At 37.8% G+C, this 21,489-nt stretch overlaps 1 protein-coding gene across 1 annotated transcript in view; it reads left to right on the top strand.

Annotated features, from left to right (window-relative positions):
- The window catches only part of SSBP2 (single stranded DNA binding protein 2), a 176,138-nt gene that overhangs the window by 9,719 nt on the left and 144,930 nt on the right, over positions 1-21,489 (top strand). The gene's annotated exons all lie outside the window — the stretch shown is intronic.

The following is a 21,489-nucleotide window of genomic DNA, read 5'->3' as shown; positions in this document are numbered from 1 at the left end:
TGTTCTGCTTTTAGGAATAATACATAAACTGCCTTAGGTATCAAGGTAGTCTTTGAACCCTGTTGACTCCAAAATCTTATGGATGTAAGCACCATAAGATAAAGATGCTCTGGACTCCACACTTATTTATGATGTGTCTGGCTACTCAGAGGTGCTCCTTGAACCACTTCCTTTTCCCTCAACCTGCTATTTTGTGTAGAGAATTTTCTAACATTTGTTCTGCTCGAATTTTTTTGTTCAAAACATAAGAGCCAGAAATTGGCTCTATAAATTGGTAGACAAGATCATAACATTCAGTTACTTGATTTAACCCRTGTCACTCCCTGACATTCCTCCAATAAAGTTATCTAGGTGTCATTACCTAATAGTTTAGATTTTTTTTTCTTAACTTTCAGAGTTTCATATTCAGTAAAYAGTAGTTTTTCAAAGCCAAATGTGATCTTAATATTTAAAATTTGTTATTTAGAATCCAATAATGCTACTGCCTGAAATATTTGTATGTTTTTTAGTGGCAGAATTATTCTTTATAATTTTTTTAATGTCGTTCAGTCATTCATAAAGTTAAGTAAATTTCAGCTATCTCTTGGGCATTTGTATGAGTAACTAATGTTTAACTACAGCATCTACAGGARTTCAGTAGAATTGTAATAGTGTCTCTGTGAATTGTGAAGTCTTTCCAGGTAAGAGAAGCCATTAGTATGCATAAACATTCTCCACTTCTGTCAGATGCGGCATAGAAGGAAATATATGAGATGGTTCTAAGAAATTCATACCTGTTTGGGTGTCACTCTAACATAGTATGATCCAGTATGGTGTACAAATTTCAAATAGGTAATTAAAGGTGATAAAGCATAGCATTATGTGCTTTAGCAGCATTGTTTCTTTTTATGCAGTTGATTTAGCATTGTAAGAATTTTCCTTTCAAAATGAGGTAATGTGGTATTTTTGAACCGTAGTTTACTTTCTAAGTTAGTGGTCCTAAAGCATTGTGGTCACTGTATTTATTTGGTAGTTGCAGCCATTGACATGACCACATTTTGCTGGCCTTCTTTATTTTTCTGAGTACAAAAGGCAGTTAAATGTATGTAGATTCTGCTTGCATTTCAGTACTCAACCTGCTCACAAAAATGAAGCAAACTGAATGCTGTGCATGTGCATACCTGCAGACCAAAGCAAAGCTGGCTGATCTAATTTTGGATTTGCTCATTTGACTGCATCATGCTAAGTTTGAAAAATAGGTAAGAAATAAGGCATACAGTCCAGATCTGGGAATCTTGTTGGCTGGGAGATTGATTTTGGATCAGAACCAGTGGAAGAAAATATTTATAGCCTTTCAATCCCTCCAGTAGCTGCAATAGCTTTCTAGAGGAGCATCGCATTTAAGGGGAAAAGTTAACCTTGGCAGAAGGCTCCAGAGCAGAAAAGGAGCAATCATTTACTGAGTTTGATCATTTACTTTTCTCTGAAGACCTTCAAACTCCACAGGTCATACTCCAGGGCAAGAGTACTGTGTATATTACAAAACTGTTGTGCTAACTGTTTCAGATCTACGTGGTGGGCACAAACAGTGTGTCTCGGTGGCGTAGGGAGAAGGGAAATGGTTTTTCTCCTCCCATCATGACTGCATTGTTGGGTTTCTGTCCCTGCCCCCCCACCCCTGGTTCCAGTGTGTACAGTATGTTGATAGGGGTGAGTCACCTCTTTTATTATGTTTTGAATACTTTCCTCTCAAATGTAGTTCATTTTCTGCAGAGAAAGGAAAGAATTTATGCTGTCCTGGTTCCTTATTTCTATCAGAGCTCTGTTAACAACTTCCAGCTGAGGGAGTTCTTGATATTTTTAGCCTGAGATATTTAGATATTTTAGTCTCTTTACATGTTTTTCCCCTGATATATATTAACTGGGGGAAGAAATGGCTCTTGTTAGTTAATATATTCATGACCATGCTTGCCAAAGTGCTCATACTTATTCCCAGGGATCTAAACGCTTCAAGATTTTGGGGGAAATTTGGGTCCTGGTCTAAAGTATTTGAGTTAACCTCATTACTCCATTCTCTGGCTAATATTACTTTAACTATGTTTTCACTCGATCTTCCTCTTTATTTTTAAGACATAGTGTTTAGTATTTAAAAAATCCACGTAATTGTTTTTTTGTTTAAAAAACACATACTCTGATTAGAAGTGAATAAATTAAAAGCAGAAAACCACAACACGGGAACTCTTGTTTTTTAAAAGAAATTCTTTGAAATTCTCTTTGTTCCCCCCCCCCCAAGTATCTCTTGGGCAGCAAGATGGTCTGTCTTATTACTAATGTTACCATTTTATTGACTGCCTGGCTTATTGTCTGATGTAGTTCTTTAATATTCCAAATACTGAACTGCCAGCATCTTATATGCACGGTGTTTTCAAATGTCTGAATAAACTTACCATTTCATGAAATTTATGCGAATGTTACTTTAAAATAAAATGCTAAATAAATTTCATATTCACTTTTTCCATTTAAGAGCCATTTAACTTGTTTAACCATAACTTTACAGATCTTATTATCTTTTCCTAATAAAGCTTCAGATCAAAGTTCAAAGAGTAGCTTTTTACTCTGGTGGGACTATTTCTGTGCATTAAAAATAATAATCTATTATTGTAATTTTGTTCAGATCATTGGAACAATATCTTCATTAGGCAAATGATGTCTTTGAATTTCTTTGAGAACATTAACTTAAGTATAACCAATAGTAAGCTTAACAATAGTTTGTCTCATTGAAATGTAGTGATTCCAGCAGATAATCTAGAGATCTCTCTCAAAGGGCTGAGGGGAAACAGGGAAATTACACTCAGTTTAAATGAGAATTAAATGGCATTTGCAGCGGGGTATAATTTGTCCATACTACCTCTTTCTTCATTATTCTCTCTAAGCTGTTTTATATATATGATAATATATTACATTACTCTTTCTTACCCATATCCATTTAGCTCTCTGATGCAATTCTGCAGATTGGGAGGTGACTTTGTGTCATCTATGCAGAACCTTTCCTTGGGTCCTCTGGTTGCCAGCCTGGTCTGTGGCATAAGTTAGAGCAGCTTGAAGGCTGCCAGCAACCACCAGGATATATCCTATTAATTGGGACCAGCTGGATACAAGTATGTATTGGCAAGTCTACAGCAGCTCTACACTACCCATTACAGCAGCTCTTCACCACCCAACTATTCCTTCAGGGAGCTTGAACCTTCCAGTAGTCGTTTGCAAAGCTGAATCTTTATAAATCTGGCATCTAAAATAGTGTTTTATTTATTTATTTATTTATTTGAACACTCCTACTCCTCCCTGAGATTGAGTAGCCACCATTCCCTATTTAGACATAAATCTGTGTTTAGTTTTAAGGATCCAATTTAATAAATGTGCTCCAGTTTTTTGAAAGCATTTGTAAAATGTTAATTTCTGTATTTGTTTAAGCACTGTGAAGATTTTTTCTTGATAACTGTAACCTTTTTGGAAACTTGCTATTCTACTGCTCTAAACTCAGGGGCCTTTTAATGACAAAGATTCCATGTTTTACCTCTAGATCTCAACGTTTTTTTGTGTATTTTTATTGAGAGATTCTGTATTCTGCTTTATAACAGTAATTTTAGGTGAGTTGTTTTTGTTTTGCATTGTCAGCCTCTCTGCTTCAAGGTGACTGATACTGCTGAGAAGCCCTAGAGCAAGCACGCTAGAACTTTATGTTTTCTGGTTTATGTTGGGGTTTCTCGGTGGGGCTGCCAGATTAACTTAATACTAATCTTGGGCTTCTTAACACTTAGAGTAAGAACAGTCAAAATTTGATAACGTTTAATTGTTTTGTAGCAGGATAATATAATCACACTGTTAGCATCTTATTTGGGATTTTTTTTGGCTATTTTTCATTCGCAAATCCAAACGTAATAAGGTGATTTATTTTGCAGAATGCATTTCCTTTGCAAGTTATTTTGAACTGCCATATGAGTAACAGAGAAGTAAACTGAGCAGCTGACRTATTATTCTTTACCATTTGTACAACTAGTTTGTCCATTGGTCCTTCTTGAAAATGAAAAGCAGTAGAATAAAACATTTGGAGGAGAGGAAGGTGTTACATGGAAGCTGTATTTAGTGACTTCAGCTCAGCGTACAAAAAGCATGTATGCTTCCTAGACTTGTTTCAGTCATATTTTAGAGATCTCCTAATCTAGTACTGACCAGGCCAAATCTTGCTTTGCTTATGAGATCTGACAAGATCACAGTCCACGTGATTTCATCTGTTGTATTCATGGAAGCCCTGGGGAGTGAAATAACTAGAGCAGTAACAAAGCTCTGCTTTCCTGTGCAGCGCAAGGGAGCACGGTAGCAACTTGGCCACTAGAAAAATCAGCAGAACTAGATAGATATATAGATGTGTGTTTATGTGCATATATTTATTTGTATGAAAGATGCAGTCACATACAAACATTAACCTAACACATTAGCCTGTGAAGAACAGCTGGGAAATGGTCATCCTTTTGGTACAGTGCAGGTCAAAAACTGTACTGAGCTTTGGAAAAACAGAGTGCTCAGTAAAGCCAGTTGCTATCAAGTGTTTCATGAAAATCTTCAGTTCCAGCTTTCTATACTTGAAATTCAGTCATGCTGTTGTAAAGTTAGCACCCACACATAGAAAGTTTTTTATGTATGAAATGTAAAAAGCACTTTGGAGTACTAATCTCCTTTGTTATCTCCAGATGTGAGAGAATGCACATGAAAGAGAAGAGCAACAGCCTAAAGAGCTGCCATTTGGGTCTGAAAAGTGGGTTTGTTTGGTTTTTTTTGTTTGTTTTTTTAGAAATCACACACACACACATACTTGAAATAGAAGCATTGTTCTGTTTCTCCTGTTACTCCGTTTAGAGTAGTATATTAAATGATTAAATTTGACATTGAAATCACAAAAGCTAACATGAGAGATCAGTTACAGGAACTTTTTTGAATTGTCTTGATTTCAAGATGGCAGTATCCATTTCAAGGTGATATCATCCATATTCCGTGAGCTATTGCATTTCTCTTTGTTAAAAGATGTTCACATCTATTTTATAGGTTGTATAGGCATTTGATATACATTGTTATTATCAGACAACCCCTCCAAAAATTACCCAATCCAGATATACCAAAACTTAATAGGGAAATGAATAACTTTCAAAGACAGAAATCACATAAATATTGTCTTTAAATACTTTTGAGGAACAGTTGAGACATCTTGAACTTAGAAGTTACACATTCCCTCTCTCTCTCTCTTTTTTTTTTTTTTTTAAGAAAGGGCTTTTCTAGCCTTTCAAGTGAAAAACTCATCAATTTTCTAACAGCAGGAAAGGTCACTCTGCTCTGAGATGAATTGTGAGAAATTTCAGGCTCTAACCAACCTTTATTTTTGTATTTCCTTGTAAGTGTTTCAGTGTTGTTGTGTAAGGGTGAATATAGAACAAAGTCTTGTGACCTCAAGTATTTTGGTTTCAACAAATTTGAAAATACTCTAAAATTTCTGTGGGTTAATGAAATTCCTACTGTACAGATGTGATCAAACTCATAAAATAGTAGCAAATGTTGTCTGCCTCTTGAATTTAATGTGAAATTTTCATGAACAAGCAGTGGCGCTTTTGTTTTGGGGGTGAATAGGCAAAATTATTGACATCGAGAGGTACTGAGAAAACAGTTTTCTCTTATTTTAGTAATTGGCCCTACCAATGAAATGAAGAGCTGATTTTTGCTACATTAATTTTTAAGTGTTGTTTAAAGAATTAAACAAATGAAATACAAGCTTCAGTTTCCTGAAGAATGCTTGTAGCCTGTTTGTTGACAGAAATAGTGTTCCCAAASAGTCATAAGAAATCATTCGACTTGTCTAAAAGCTATGATGTGGCATGCGTCAGTTTATCTTTCTGCAGCCTTCTTTCTTCTCTTACTTTCTTGTAATGAAACAACATTTTGGAGAGGCAAAATCAGATAAATGTCTTATCTTCTGTTTTTTGAACTAGATTTGCAGCATAATTTAAGTAATCTTTGAAACTGGTAAGTCAGAGAGAAGGATGATAAGGTGATTGTATTTTTATTTGGACTACCTCAAAAGTACTGTAGAAACAAGGACAAGGAACACATGAAGAGGACAGTAAGTTTGTAAAAATAAGAGTTTCTGCAGCTTTCTGCTTCTTGGTGTCTAAGAAGCAGAGATTTGTATTACCCAGGGGCTGAAACAAGTTTGGGATTTTAACTGTTTTAACACCATAATTCCAAAAAACTGGTATTGGGTTTAAATTTTTCAATCCAGAGTGCAGACTCTCAGTAAAAGCAGTAGTTTTGAGCTCTCTTTCTCTCATTAGAAGTGCTAACACCTTTTACTTACCGGTTCGTTTCTTCCTTAAAGCGTAACGTTATAGGTGTTTTAGACGTTAATGCAGAATGTTGGCTAGGCTGCGCTCACAGGGTGCCTAGAAACAACTGTCTTTGGAACAAATATGCTAGGGGGGTGTGTGTGTGTGTGTGTCTGTCTGTCTGTCTCATCTGGAAACTAAATCCCTTCCCAGAAAGAGTGCTTAATGTGAACGCGTGGCACAAAATCCCCCTTCTGCGACAAGGGGCCGGCTGCAGGCAGGCAGCCCGGTGCTGGGGGTGCCTGCAYGAGCACTGACGCCGGCTGCTGATGTCTGCGGCAGGCCCGGCGTTCGGGCCGAGCGGGAGGTGGTCTGTCAAYGTCCCTCGTTCTCTTTTGGTGGAACCTGGTCTCAAAACCTTGTATCTGGGCAGATACGTGACCTGCCCGTAAGCATAAATAAACAGATCGTGAGTGCTTGGATTTGGGGGATGCAAATGGAAGTGAGCTGGCTGTACGCTAAGTGTTTTACTGTGAGCAGCCCCCCACCCATGCCACCGTTCGGGTGCTTTAGAAAGCCAGGGTGAGAAGCAGGTGGGAGTTGCCCCTCTGTAGGATCTGCTACAGATAAGACAACATGACTGGAGATAAAGTGCCTCTCATACGTCTGGGTGTGCAGAAGAGGAAATAGCAGCTGGGCTGTACCAAGCAGCAGTTGACTAGCATGGGGCTTTTACCCCTCCTTCAAAACCACATTACAGGAAATATGTGATCCAGATGATAACAGCCAGGATCAACTTTCTGTGCACCAACAGGGTCTTTACTACCTGCATGTGAAGGTGGAGATTGTGTGGTATGGGCTTTATGAGAAGATACTTGTTTTTCCATTGTTGGCCATAACAAATGTGGGTGCTGGAAGTAGTTCTTGTGATTCTCGGGAGGCCTTAGTGAAAGGCCTAGTAGAAGATAAAAGCTCAGAGGTCCAGTCAGACTGCTCACCATCAGGACACACTACTCCCATGGGGCTTAAATGCAGTCCTAATGAGTGACATCATCAGGCAATGACAAGCTACTTAAAAGCATCTTTTATGAAAGGTGTTTTTCTGGTTTGTGGCTATTGCATGTCCAGAGAGAGCTGGGAAAATTGCAGGGTTCTCATTAGAAATATTTTTAAAACAATAGACTCCATGAAGTCACATGTAAAACTTTTTGTCAGACTTTCTTGCTTTCATCCTAGCAAGATTTACTTATCTCTATTTTTTTTTCCCGCAGCATTTCTAGGGATGAAAAGAAACTGCATAGCCTAACAGAGAACAGTGTAGAGATTAATTTGTGTCTCTTTATCTGTTGTAAATTCGTGATGATGTAATCACAGGCTTAGCTACCTTTCAGTGTCCCTTATACTGTTTTAAAGGGCATTTCATTTTGGGTTTTGAGCCTCAGACACTTTATTTGGGTTGGAAGACAACTGAGACCCTTGGGTTTAGGTTGCCATGCAGGAAGGCTTAAGTTCTCCTGAAGAGATAGCAATGAAGAACCGTTGGCTAGCCACCTTCTAAAAGCAAGGACATACTTAGGTCAAAAGCACTACAGAGAGAACACATCACAAACAATGAACAGTTTTTAACCATGCTGATCTTGTTAGGATTATCTGAGTTTCATGTTGGACTTGACAGATCTTTACCTCAAGTTTGCTTGTATAGTTGCTATTCCAGTACATGTACCTTTTTCCCTCTATATGATTGCCATTTTACAGTTGAGGACTCTTTTTACTGGTTTTCTGACTAGTAAGACTAATCTAGTCTTTCTGACTAGTCAAAGCTAGTCAATGCTCTTTACCTCCAGGGACCAGCCTTCAGTGGACTGGATAGCTGCATAACCTAGTACTGGATTTCTCACACTGAAGTGTGATTAAAGTCCTTCCAAGTGACTCCAGTTTCCACGTGGAATTGTCTTGTTAATCAAGGATCACATTACACTTACTGATATGATAGCCTATGAATATATCAGCGTGTTCTGAATAGCAGTGTCTACTATATTAGCATAAATTTACCTCAGTAGAGTAGATCTGAAGGTCTGTGTGGTGGATATTGTAGTCCATATGTTTACAACGTATGGGATTCAGAGTTTCTATTTTGGACTAGATTTTTGTCTGGTCCCCTGAACTGAACATCCATAGTGCATGTGAAGTTTGAAGCTCCCTGAGGTTTAGACCCTTATGTCCCATTAAGGATCGAGTGCATTCTCCAATGCTGAGAGCAGAGCTTTACGTTTAGTTTCCTCTAATAGAGGAAATAGAAATAGAATCTAATTTATCCATCAAAACTGCTCTGCAACCTAAAGCAATATGTAGTTAGTGAGAATGCTTGGGGGACTTGCTTCAAAACAGCACAGCTCCTTTGAACCATAAAGCTAAAGCAGATGCAGCCAATGTCTATCCCGTCTTCCTTGAATTAGTTTTGGGATCATGAAATTTCAGAACGACTGTTGTCACAGGGACATGTCTTTCTTTGCAGTATTTCTAAAATCCATCCATTCCTCTACATCACTGTTTCTGAGTTTAGCTCCTAAAATATTGCAGCCTTCTACTTTTAGCCTGTGTGACTTGTGCTTTGCACCTCAGCACTATTGCAACAGTAGTGTAGTAGTAGTGCAGTTCCTGCTGCTGTAACCACAGTATTTGCTCTTTGAACTTCGTCTGGTACCTCCTTCCGTATCTCGCATAGTCTCTTTCTTGACCGTAGTGCCCTAAATGATGCAGAATGTTGTGTGCCATCCTGTGGTTCTTGCTTGGTGGCTGTACTGCACCTTTTGTACGTTCCTTACCTGAAGGTGCATGTGCATCATTTCTCATGCTTGTTATGTTTTATCATTCCCTCATATATCTTACAAAGTAATATTTTTTAACTTAAGTCTGCTAGTCTCTCCTCAGTTTTAGTCTTCCTTTTCTCTTTTATTCAAATTACATAGTACCTTTGTCAGCTTGCCTGTGAACTTCATATGAGCAGCGGCTCTTTTTTTCCACTGTTCCTGCTTTTGCATTATGTGAGATGGCATATAGAAGGCATAATTTAGATCTGAAAAGGGCATTTTATTATTTAAGACAGGAATTTTTCACATATACAAAGAACAATGTTGGCTGTGATTTATAGTTTCTAATTGACTTAGAATAGATGGGTAATTTTGAGCTGGATGAATTAATTTTATACTGTGAGCCTTTGTTTTGTGTTTTATTTTCCTCTGATGCTGTATCTTTTTTCCTGAATGAATCCAGGTTGCTGGGAACAAGGAGTTAAGAGGCCATGCTATGTTCTTTCTGAGATCCAGGCTTTTTTACATTTGACCTTATAGTTTGCTGTTGTTCTCTGACAGAACAGTCTTTCAAAGATAGCCAAGATCAGTTCCAATCTTCTGCAGTTTAAGTCTGCAAAGATAGGTGAGACCACTCTTACATAGTTTTCTACTGCAAGTGTTCCTGCATGTGATATCCACGGTGCTAGTGCTACTTGAGTTTGATATTCCATCAGTTTACTTAACAGTAGGTCTAGTTTTTGCTGTTAAGAAAATAGCTCTTGGACCAGTGAATTATGAAAATTACTATTTTATAGTGGATAAAGTTCATAAACTCTAGTTTGAAGGCACATGCATTTTATTTCAGTATACATTATTATTATACCAACTTTCCAAAGACTTACAACTAGAAAAGCCTTGTTCATATCTATGGACTTTGCCAGATGAAGTTTGGTATGTTGGTAATATGCTGATAATTAACTAAACCTTATAAGCGATTTCTGACCTTTAACATCTGCATCATCAGTTCATTTATCAGATTAGTTTGATGTTTAGGGCAGAGTAAAACAGAAATTTGACTAGCATATTAAATCTTGGCCAAACGCATTCCTTAAATTTTGTTTACAAATAGAGCTTAGGTCTCCTTATGTTATTTAAAAAGCATTTTTTCTGTAAAGAAAACTTTTTGAGTTCAAAAAAAAATGTCAGAAGTTAAAGCACTGTTACAATGCTGTGGTTGTTTACTCATTGAATAAGAGGGAGAAATATCCCAGGGAAGAGAGGTAAAACAGCAGATTTGGAAACTTACTTAGGAAAGCATTGTTTCTTGTGGCTTGTCATTGAAGAACTTCTCTTACATTTTGCTACGTTATAACTATTCACTTTAAATTTAATGTAGTTCCTAAATAGGAGGAATAAGATATATAGGAAAGGCAAGCCAATACAGTGTGAGGAGTCTCAGAATGCTTTATAAATAGTAAAACTGATAACTGATTTTAATACTAAAAATTTGTAGTGTCAATTACAGTGAAAATGTGAATATTGACATTCAGTTAACATACAGTACCATTTCCAAAGTCTACATTTAAAAGCTTTTTCTTTCTCCTCACAAATGAGGGAATAATGAAATACATGATTTTCTTAAAATTTTCATTACCTGTTGAGCAAGAAAGAGATTTTACGTAGTCTTGGCCAAGAAGAGCTCATTAAATAGAGTACTTCTAAGACTCTCCAACCTCTGTGTGAACAGAGAAATATGTAAATAGTTGTGAAGGCTTTTCAGCATCTGGTTTTATCTGTATGGGAGCACTATGGATGGAACTTCTGGCTCTGCAGATAATTTTGTGCGTGCAGTTCTATGAACTGCAAGTTACTGAAGGAAGCAGTAAAGACTTCTCAAAAAGCGGGGAAATCCCAAAAGCTGACTATAGTTCAATGTTGAGGCAATGAAGATGTGTATGAGTTTCATAAATACAATGTGGGTGGCAACCTGTCGTCTTAGCTATGTACAGATCTTAGAGTGTACAGATTATAGAGTTATGAAGTGGGATTTTTTCAAAATAATTTAGCATATGGCCCAGCTGCTACTAAGAAGACTTTTGTCTTCAGTTCACCGGTGAGAGAGTTGCAAAGCAGAGCCTGTTCGGGTAACACCTCGTTTGCTCACAAAATTGGGTAGCTAAATGTTCAAAGACAAAACCTAGATTTATCTAACAGCTGAATGACACAGGGATAAAATGCTTCTTTTGTACTATGTAAACATGATTTTAGTTTAATTTACTGGGGAATCTCACTATTTCACATTAATTTGGGAGAAATCCATTGCATATTACTGGATTTTGCAATAAATGATAGTCTGTACTATGTAGTTGTATTTTATATCACAAAATGTGTATTACTATTAAGTTCTTTATAAAGTAGGTTTAGTTTTTAATGCAACAGTGAAAATATTGCCGAATGTTTTGTGTGTAAATAAAGACCTCAGTAGTGCCAGCCTCCTCATGCTTTATAGTAAGGGTGTATTTATAAATTGTTTATGGGGGGGGGTGAATAAATAAATAATGTCTGTTATTTAATAAGTTACAGGCATGAATAGTATGTATTATATATGGCAGTAAGCACACCAGTAGAAGATGTTATGTATAGTATTTTGACTAAATGCTGCACTAAAACCTGTAACAAATGCTTATTTTTTAAAATATTTGTTAAAATATTTAATACTTAGTACAGATTTATAAATACTTTATATTTAATATTAAATGTAATCTCAGGACTTGACTACAGCCCTGTAATAAAACCCTGCTGAGAAGGGACTGAAGCAGAGCAGACTTTTGGATAGTGAAATCCAGAGCTGTGAAGGCCTAATGCTGTGCTGACAAGCTGTCTTCTTGTAATATAGTAATAAAAGGAAACTTAAAAAATTAATTAATATGTTTTCTAAATACAGAACCAAGTCAAGCATCGATAATTTGGTGGGGTATATTACACCTTGTGTGCAAAGCTGTGTTCAGATTTGGAGCCCAAAATAGTATTCCTAACCAAAATTAATTTCTGTATTTAAGCAGGCAGTTACGTTTTGTTTATTTCTTTGATTTTAATGCAACAGATTTGTGTATATATGTGCTCCTTCTCATAAGATCTGCTTTGTTATTTTTTCCTCTTTTTCAAGGAAGAGAATGTTTGCAGGATACATTTTGTGTCGTATTAAATTAATATGGTATCGTTACCATGAAGCATTTTCTTCTGGTCATGGGAGAGGTGGCTCTTCACACCCACTCGCCCCAGTCTGTTTCCTCTCCCTGCTGAGAAAAAAAGAGAGGCTGGTATTTCCTGGGCTAATGGTAATGGGCACCAGTTGCTTTTGTTCCTTTCAGGCAGAGTCCCACCCTGTTCCTCTGTTTAAGCTGGCCTGTCCCTTCTAACCTTGAGACAGATCTGAAAGATATTCAGTGCTTAGCCTGTTGGGAAACCCTTTTCCAGTGTGTRTTCGGGAAGAGGTTTTCAGCAGCTGTTCAGTGGAAGAACAGATTTGAGCTTCTTTTCTGATGTAATCCCACCATTATCTCTTCTGCTTCTAAGATGACTTCCCTTCTCTTTTGTTGAAATAACTCTATAGCAAAACTTCTTCATACTTACTATTTCTCTTCTATTAATAATAATTTTATATTTAGGAGCAAAAATGCCAGGCCAGATGCCACATTCAGAAGCAGGACCATATTGCACTAGAAAATTTATTATGGCAGATTGATGGTATCCTACAATGCTAGGTAATCTCTGGACACATAGGGAACTTTAAGGATGTGCTTCATTCAAGATGGAAGAGATGTATTGAGTTTTGGAGTGYAGAGGGGCAGGGTATCAAACAAAATGAATGTGGTGAAAATAATGAAAAAATGGAAGTTTATTGGGGAAGATAGTGCAAATGAATTCTTTGGAAACAGTTCATAATATCAAAGAAATGTTGGTTAGAAGGGATCTCCGAAGGTCATCTAGTCCAATTTTCTGCTTGRAATGGGACCATCATGAGCAAATAGTTCAGGTCAGCTGTGGCTTTGTCTAGCTGAGCTGTCTTGAAAGCCTCCATGGGTGGAGATTTCTCAACCTTTACAGATAACCTTTTCCTGTGTTGCACCCTCCTGCTTGGCTTGTTTTGCTTAGTGTATTTTATAGTATTGAGAAAAAAAAGCAGAGATGGCATATAACTTGCTCCTTCTAGAGAGAAATCAGGCAAAAATATTTGGTAGTATTTTTTTTGTCGATCATCTGTGTTCAGTCTCAAGTATTCATGGTTTATACAGGACTCACAATAATAAACTGAAAATAAGGTGGGTTATTTTTATATGTCTTGTATGAGATCACTGTGCAGAGGTTGATTTCCTCCCTATGTTGCTAAATATCACTGGAATTTAAGGGTGGAAAGGAAGAAGCTTTGTTGTAACCATTAGCCATGTTCTGATGCGACTCGTACAACATTCTCATCCAAACAATAAAGATTTTTACTAACAGTCTGTTTCATAATCATGATTTGAMTGTCATTTTGCCAAGAAAGTATGATGGTTTGTAAGCCCACTGATTTAAACTGTGTTTGCAATAAGGACTGAAAAATTTTTGAGTCCTATTTAGGGACTAAGGGAACATTTAATACAGAATACCAGAGATCAGAAGTACCTTTTCTATTGTCTTTCTTTCCTTTTTAATACTATTGATTGCAAGTTTAATATAATTTTCTTTGCTCGTAGCTTGTAGTTGTTCAAAAGCTTGAATTAACACTTATATGGGAAAAACATATACATGCTGAGTTTATAGCTTGATGTATAATTTTTTAATTTAGCATTTAAAATTTTTATATAACCTAAGATTATAGTTTCATATWTGCTTGATCACGATACATTGTCAAATTCAAGTGGTTGTGAAAAACCCCTATGCGTCCAGCCTTTCTGGATAATTATATGTGTAAGACATGAAAACAGGGAAGTACAGGTTTTTCTTTTTTTCTTTCTCTCTCTCTTTTTTTTTTTTTTTTTTTTTTTTTTTTTTTTTTTTTTAATGTAAAATGAGTAAAGAGAAGAATGTAGTTTGTTGGAAGGAGTAAAAGACTTGCTAGCTTTCTCTGTCAGACAGTGCTTGAAGAAGCTTGTACCTCTTGAGGAGTCTTTGAGCCTTTTTTCTTCCTGGTAGTACTCACCTTTCACTGCAGCTTAGTATAAATAAGTGCTGGTAGTCTGGAGAAGAGACAGTCATAAACAGTGTCTCTCTCTTCCCTTGCCTCTGCAGGTGCAGTTCAAAAAATTAAAGTCTGGATGTCTTTAAGTCTTATTTTGAATAAAATTCAGCAAGGCAGATCTCMAGCTCTCATTCATAGTCCTCTTACGCTGAGCAGACTGTTGCTTTGGAATSTGCTCCTAAGAGTTCAAGATGAATTCAAGACGAATTTTTTGCCCTGGTAACAAACAGAGAAAATGAAGCAAGGATGATGAAGATAATACATGGAACATTGAATAGAAAAACCATTGCAGTGTGTATGTGCATAGCTTTCTGGATTAAGATCAGATCTTTTTAATACCATAAAAATAACTCAGGTCCTTTGCCCTATTTTGAGTGGTGTGTCAACAGCTTCTTAAAGATACATATTTGCTGAATAGTAATATTCCTATTTAACTGAGAAGTGGAAAATATGTGAAAGTTGTATTTTTATTCAACTTTTCTGTGTTCTGAGGAGATAATTTGATCAAAATCCTTTAAAATGTCACWGGTAAGAAATTAAAAATACTGCTCAAACAGTGTTTGAACCAGAGCAATGGACAAAGTAGTATTTGGATTTAAATAAATTATTCTTGAGTGCATCTGAAAACAGCGTTAAATTTGTTTGGTGCTATTACTACAGAGGATGTTTACATAAAACGTTTTAGCACTGATCAAATCTTGGAAAAAGCATTCTGCAACTCCCCTTCGCTAGACTACCTCCACCCCTAAAGTTCTTGCAAAAAACTCTGGCATTTTTTAAATCTAATGCTTTGAGTCCACTAAGATGTTTTCAGTATCCTATTCCTTTTGGTCACAAACTAACTAGTATTTCTTTGCTCTGCTTGGTATGCCATTTTGGTAATGCCAGTGGGATTTAGTGCTTTCAGTGTGCTTCCGTAGGGGGGTCAGGTGTAGGCTCACTCAGCTGCATTAATAGCWGTGCAGTGTTGGGGCGCATCAGCCTATTGGAGCGGAAGCCTTGATGCTAACTTCTGGAAGCTTAAACTGTTTTGCTGCCAGGACCCCATCTGTTTCCCACACCCACCCCTTTCTGGAACTGATGCCAAGTCCTGGCGTCTTAAAACCTGGACGTGGCCTGTTGGACTCTTCTGTTTGACAGTTGACCATGCTGATGCTTAGAGTACGCGCTCCAGCATTGCGTCTTGGCATTATGGCGTTGGCTTACAGTCTGCGTCTCCCGACCTTCCTGCGTATGAAGTGTTGATAAGTTAACTTGTAAACTGAATTGGTTTATGCTATCAAAAGGCACGGGGTTTCCAGCAGAGGAACAATCCCTACTTACAAAACTGAGCAAATAGGATTTGGGGACCTAGGCACACAAAAGGGTAACATCTGAGATAACTTTTTCCAAATTGAAAAGGTGCTATATGGAATTGCATTCGTAACTGGTAACAGTAAAATAATGAATCTGAATAGTCTCCTACTCATGGTAGAATTTTGGTCTTTTTGATACTTAGAGCCTTTAAAGTTTGATTTAGAAATAAGAAGTGATTAGCCAGAGGTTATCCCATAACTGGTTTTCTTGGTTTTGTTTTAATTATGAAAAAAATACTGTTATCAGTTCTTCCATTAAATATCAGCCATCAGTATAGAATAAAATACCATCATCCTTGTTGTCCAGCATCTGTTTTCTTCCTCTGGAAGACCAGCAAGTAGAAGCAATTTGGTCAGGTAGCATTAAAATTCTCTAGCCACACTCTTGGTAGTATGGCTTCAGAGCTGCAGGCTTTCTACTGTTACTTTTTTTTTGGTGGAGCAAATCTTTGTTAACCAGATTTGCAAATATCTTTCTTTTACTGATGAAATTCTTTTGTCTGGAGGATATTCTCATTAAAAAAAAAAAAAAAAATCTGTGAGAAGATTGAAACTAGTGGGTTGTTTTAAATGACTTCAGAAGAAAATATTTCCTSTAAGTTCAAGTTTGGAGTCTAAGCAAATTATTTGCAAGACTGTAAAATACATGTTTGGGTCATACACCATGCCCTGAGCAGTCTGAGAGAAGACTTGAAGCTCAACAAACTTTATCATGCATGGACTGCAGCTTGTAGCTGGGTGCTTGAGCTTGCGTGGAGTTGTAACTGAGTGGAAATGTTATTAGCAAGCTGGGGAGCTTGGCTAATCTTCTTGGCCTCGATCCAGTATGAGGAGCAGCAAGAGAATACCCTCAGCTGTTTATTCAGCGTGTGTCTCTCAGCCAAAGGGAGAAATTGCAAGGAAATGCTTATAGCCTTCCAGCAGGTTAGCCAGATGTGTAAGAATTCAGCAGACAGGTGTAATAGGGCTGGCAGCCATATGCCAGCTGGTAGGTCTGATGATATCAAATTGTGTGCAATTGACCCATGGGTGGAAATTGCAGTGATTTGGGCAGGAATACTGTGCATGAAGTTTTGCAGAATCAAGTGTCATGTGCTTCAACTTTCTGTACCTATACTCTGGAGTACCTGTTTGTTGACTTTTAGGGAAATGTCTTGAGTTCTTCCACTTTGGTCCCCCTGTGCAGAACTTCATGCCCAAAATGAATAGCAGACTCAAAAGCAATGAGGTGATTTTTCCCAAGTATCAGCATAGTAGCTGGCCATTTTGGAAGGGAAACAATTCAAACAGATGCTTAGTTGCCACCTTCTTGGACCACAAAATTTAGAAAGATGAAAGTTACAGCACGCCTTTTATAGTAGCTTTTCTTGGCCTCGGTGCTCTGATGTTAACTGAGCCTGCCCCATTCAGTGAGTGCACTGTTAAGCAGGCAAGGGGTGTTCATGACCTCTGCAGAGCAAGCGGCAGAGGAACTGCATAAAAGTTAATGTCATAGCTGACAGAGTGTTATCTGTGGCTCTGGAATCGGGAAGTATTTAAAGGCAATTGCCCAGCCCCCTAAGTAAATAAAGAAAAGTCATTCTGAACTGGGAAGGGGTGGGGGGAAAGACTTTAGAAAAAGCTGAGCGTTTCTCACACGTGTATTGGCAAGACATCCAGAAATGTGGGCTCCAGCTTTTGCAAAGCAGTGGCATTAGGCAAGTAATGAACCTACTGCTGACTCCATGCTGACATCCAGACTGACACCTCCTGGTGCTGGCAGATTGATCACAGTCTCTGCCAATGCTCCAACTGCCCTTAGCACCAAAGCAGGCCTCAAACTTCGGGCACCATAATGTTGCAGCCAGAGCAGCCGTCGGATGCCACCCTTCCCGGAGGCTGGGATGGTTTATGCTGAGGGCATGCTTCCTAGCTGGACTACAGTCAAGGTCTGCTTTCTTCATTTCTAACAATACCAGTTTTTCCATTAGACAATGAAATTATATTTTATTAAAGTAGAATTAATGTGATCTGTTCTTAAAAAACAGAGCCAATGTTATGTTTATGGCTTGTCTGATCTCTAAAAGTGAAACTCTGTGATGACAAGGATTATTTCTGAGTATTTTGTAAATCCATGGGCCGTTTCTTTTTCCCTTTTCAGAAGGTATGTACTAGACTTACCTTTCTTCAGTTCTTCCAGGTTTGGAAAATACTTCAGTATTTTCCTTAGCACTGTTGAGGGAATGTCTTCAAGCCCTACCAGGTGTAATACAGCCGTCTTAATAAAATACTCTTTAACCTGCTGTTTCCTATTACTATTTGTATGCCTGTTGTTGTATTTAAATAATACTCCTTTTCCCTACTTTGTGAAGGGGAAGTAAAGCAGGCATTCAGATTCCAGACTTCTCTACATTCTCTTTGCTATATGTTTTTTTTTCCAATTTAACAATAGAATTCTGTCTATTTGGTGATACTATGTGAGTTCTTGCTACCTTGTTAATGCCCTCTGCACTTCAGCCTTTCTGATTTGGCTCTCTGGCCTTTCTGATTTTGTCACTGTGTGTTTGTGGTGTTCCTTAATACTCAATTATATGTTTTCTCTTTTGTTGTTACTTCTTTTTCCTGGATTACTGAGGAAATTTTGATGCAGCCAGAGTTGCCTCTTATTATACTTCCTGTCTTTCTTCCATGTGATATTTGCCATTGAGTTTTTTTAATATAATCTGGATCACTTAATATTTGTCATGTACTTTTTTTTTTGTTTAGGTTATTTATTTTTTGAGGAAACTTACTACCTATTCCCTGAATGTTTGACTTCTGGAATCTGATGCTTTCAGAACTTCCTCTCTCTAGAAGCTAATGCTCTCATTTCATAATTATTCACAGAAATTACTTCAGCTGTTACTTTTTATATAGAYACACAGGGAAAACTTCTTTACTTTGAGGGTGACAGAGCACTATTCCAGTGCTCCCCAGGGTTGCCTGGGGAGGTTGTGAAGTTTCCATCCTTGGAGACAGTCAAAAGCCATCTAGACACAGTCCTRAGCAGCATGCTCTAGGTGACCCTGTTTGAGCAGAGGGGTTGGACTAGATGATCTCCAGAGGTCCCTCCAACSTCAACCATTCTGTGATTCTGTGTGACTGTTGAAAGCAAGATGAGGCAGTGTGRCTCCTGGAGCTCTTGTCTTCCAGTTCTTTGCTTCACATAGTGACAACTCAGGTATTAGTCTCTTGCTGTCTCACTGTACAGCTTTGAAGAGAGGAGAGGAGGCTTCGTGGCAGTGATTCCTGGCAGTCCTTGTTACTGTKGTCCCACCATGTTTAGTAAAGATATTAAACCTACACTTCCTGAAAAGAGCAAAGAAAACTATTGGCAAAAACTTGCGTCCTTCTAGGAGCCAGATACTGAATGAAATCAAGTTACGTMCTATTTGCCTTGTGAGGAAAATAGGACTGATTCACATGGCAGTTTCCAGGCWGCTCTGATTTGAGATGAATCTAATTCACTCACGGGGAGCTGTCTGTGAACATTCATGCTTCCTCCCTTGTCTCTGCCTTTTCTGCTGAAAACAAGATAGAACATCTTTCTGCTGTAGGATGGGGAGCTGCTTTAGGAACAGCTATAATTCTTTAAAATAGTATATTCTACTGCTTGAAGTTGTTACTACAACAGAGCCACAGTAACCCCTCATTGCCATGTCTGCAATATAAGCTGYTTTGGCTGCAGTTGCTTCTGCAGGTGATCAAGGGTAACCTGGCTGACTTTGCACTGAAGCAGTACTCACTAATGCATCATGCTTTGGGGAGGAGAGGCTATCCTACCTAAAAGATTGCAGTAAAGAGTTGAGAGTAGGAGCTTCTCAAACCTTTCTGTCTTGAGATGGCATCTCTTGTCTGTGCTTAGGCAGGATGCTGAAGCACTAAGGCATACAGCAGCTTTGTTCTCAACAGCCTGTGCACAGTATGAAGGGATTAGTTTGAAGGCAATCATTGTTTTTCCGTTGGTGTATAAATGCAAAGGTATCTTTTCTTCATACACAWTTTAAAAATGTATCATTTAAGTTACTGACAAATTTTGCAAATTAATTTTTCCTTTGTGTGTAGTAAGTGACAAGTGACAGGTAGTGAGCAACGAAATCCAGTGTTTTCAATGTCATGGATCAGTGTCAGCGTTGGTTTCTGTTGATAAAGRATTCTAAAGCAACCTTTTGTCATATGTAACAAGTGGTTAAGTCTACAAAGAAATGTCATATGCTAGCTGCTGAGTTAGATACCACCTACTGGTAATCCTGGAGCAAATATATACTTTAAAGTTGGTAGGTTTCTAAGGACTGTGTTTGTGCTTTACTCTCTGTGAGTGGCTCTCCCTAGGACAGTTACATGCTGTTAGCTCTGCTTACTACTAGGGCAGGATGCATTGCATTAAACTCTTTAACGATAGTAAATTACATAYTGGGGAAAAAATAGCGTGTAAAAACCTGTTACTATCCCATTTGAAAGCAGCAGGGAAAACCAAGGTTAGAACCTTTATTATCAGAAAGAGGTGGAACCTCATGTATTTATAAAGATGTCAAATTCTCTTTCATTTTAAAATGTGCTTTGTTGTTTAACATTGTTTTCAGCCACCATTTAGTAAATCTGGTAATTATGATAGATTGAATAGTTTATGCATTTAACTGAAATATGGATAAAGGAAGAATGACTGCCTAAGGAGCTGCTTTGAAGTTACCTTAAAATTTTGTTTGTTTTTAGAAAATGGTAAATTTGAGATGCTAGCCACAAGGAAGAATTGAAGGTGTGGGCAGAGGTGTGCTGGCCGTTCTGCACTACCAAAATGACTACTCCTGCTTGCTTTGTGGCAGCTCTAGCATTTGTCTGACCCTTAACGTGCTGATTCAGTTCACTAATGAAGCAGAAACCTATTCACTTTTTTTTTTTTTTCCTTTTCTGTGTTCGTTTTCTAACCACCTGGCAGCTGGGAATGGGAGAAGAAATGAGGGAGCAGTGTAAAGTGAAAGCTTGCTCATCAGTGTCATTGAGTAGATGAACTCAGCCTTCTTCTCTGACCGTAAAGGAAGAAATAGGCGTATTTCAGGGTAAATATCGTATCAAGGAAGAAAAGCAGGAAGAGCAAAGACCACATCATCAGCAGACTGTCTTAGCATTGGACAGCCCTGAGCATTACATGATAAACGCATAAATGCATGGTCTCTACAAGTCATCAGAACACCCAAAGAGCTTGACTTGTTTCCTCTGCCATAGCAAAATTATTCTTGATGGCAAAAAACTTCCAGCAGTGACAGTTTGGCTAGTCTAGAATAAGCYTCAGACAGTTTCTGCTTCCTACTGCTTTGGGCCCAAGGTTTAAGGAAGAGGATGCAGTCTTTCAGCCGGTATAAAAAAAACATTTGCAATGTGACTTCAGCAATGCTATGTTTAAATGATTCGGCTTTCTAGACTGGTGACATTAAGTTGGGGGGGAGGGAGCAAGAAGGTAGGAGAGGAGGCTGCAGGAAAAAGAATAGTCTGTTAAGCAGAGGTAGTGGCAACTGAATAAACTGAAAGAATAGGATACTTCAAAGCTGTGGAAGAAACAGAAAATACAAAATCAACTGGAACTAATTCCAGCACATTTCACTCTTTATCTGCATCTATCATTTGTAAATCAAAATAAAACTAGCCTTATTTATGACAATTACAATTGTTGATGCACTTGAGATATTTTACAGTTTTCACATAGCCATATTGTAGGAATTGTAGCTGTAATTGGCTAAGAGAACAAGGCCGGTAGAAAA

This window comes from Rhea americana, unplaced genomic scaffold (assembly GCF_003343005.1).
Source record: "Rhea americana isolate MKP2758 unplaced genomic scaffold, rheAme1 scaffold_74, whole genome shotgun sequence".
Lineage (NCBI taxonomy): Eukaryota > Metazoa > Chordata > Aves > Rheiformes > Rheidae > Rhea > Rhea americana.
This window is presented reverse-complemented; position numbering and strand designations above follow the sequence as displayed.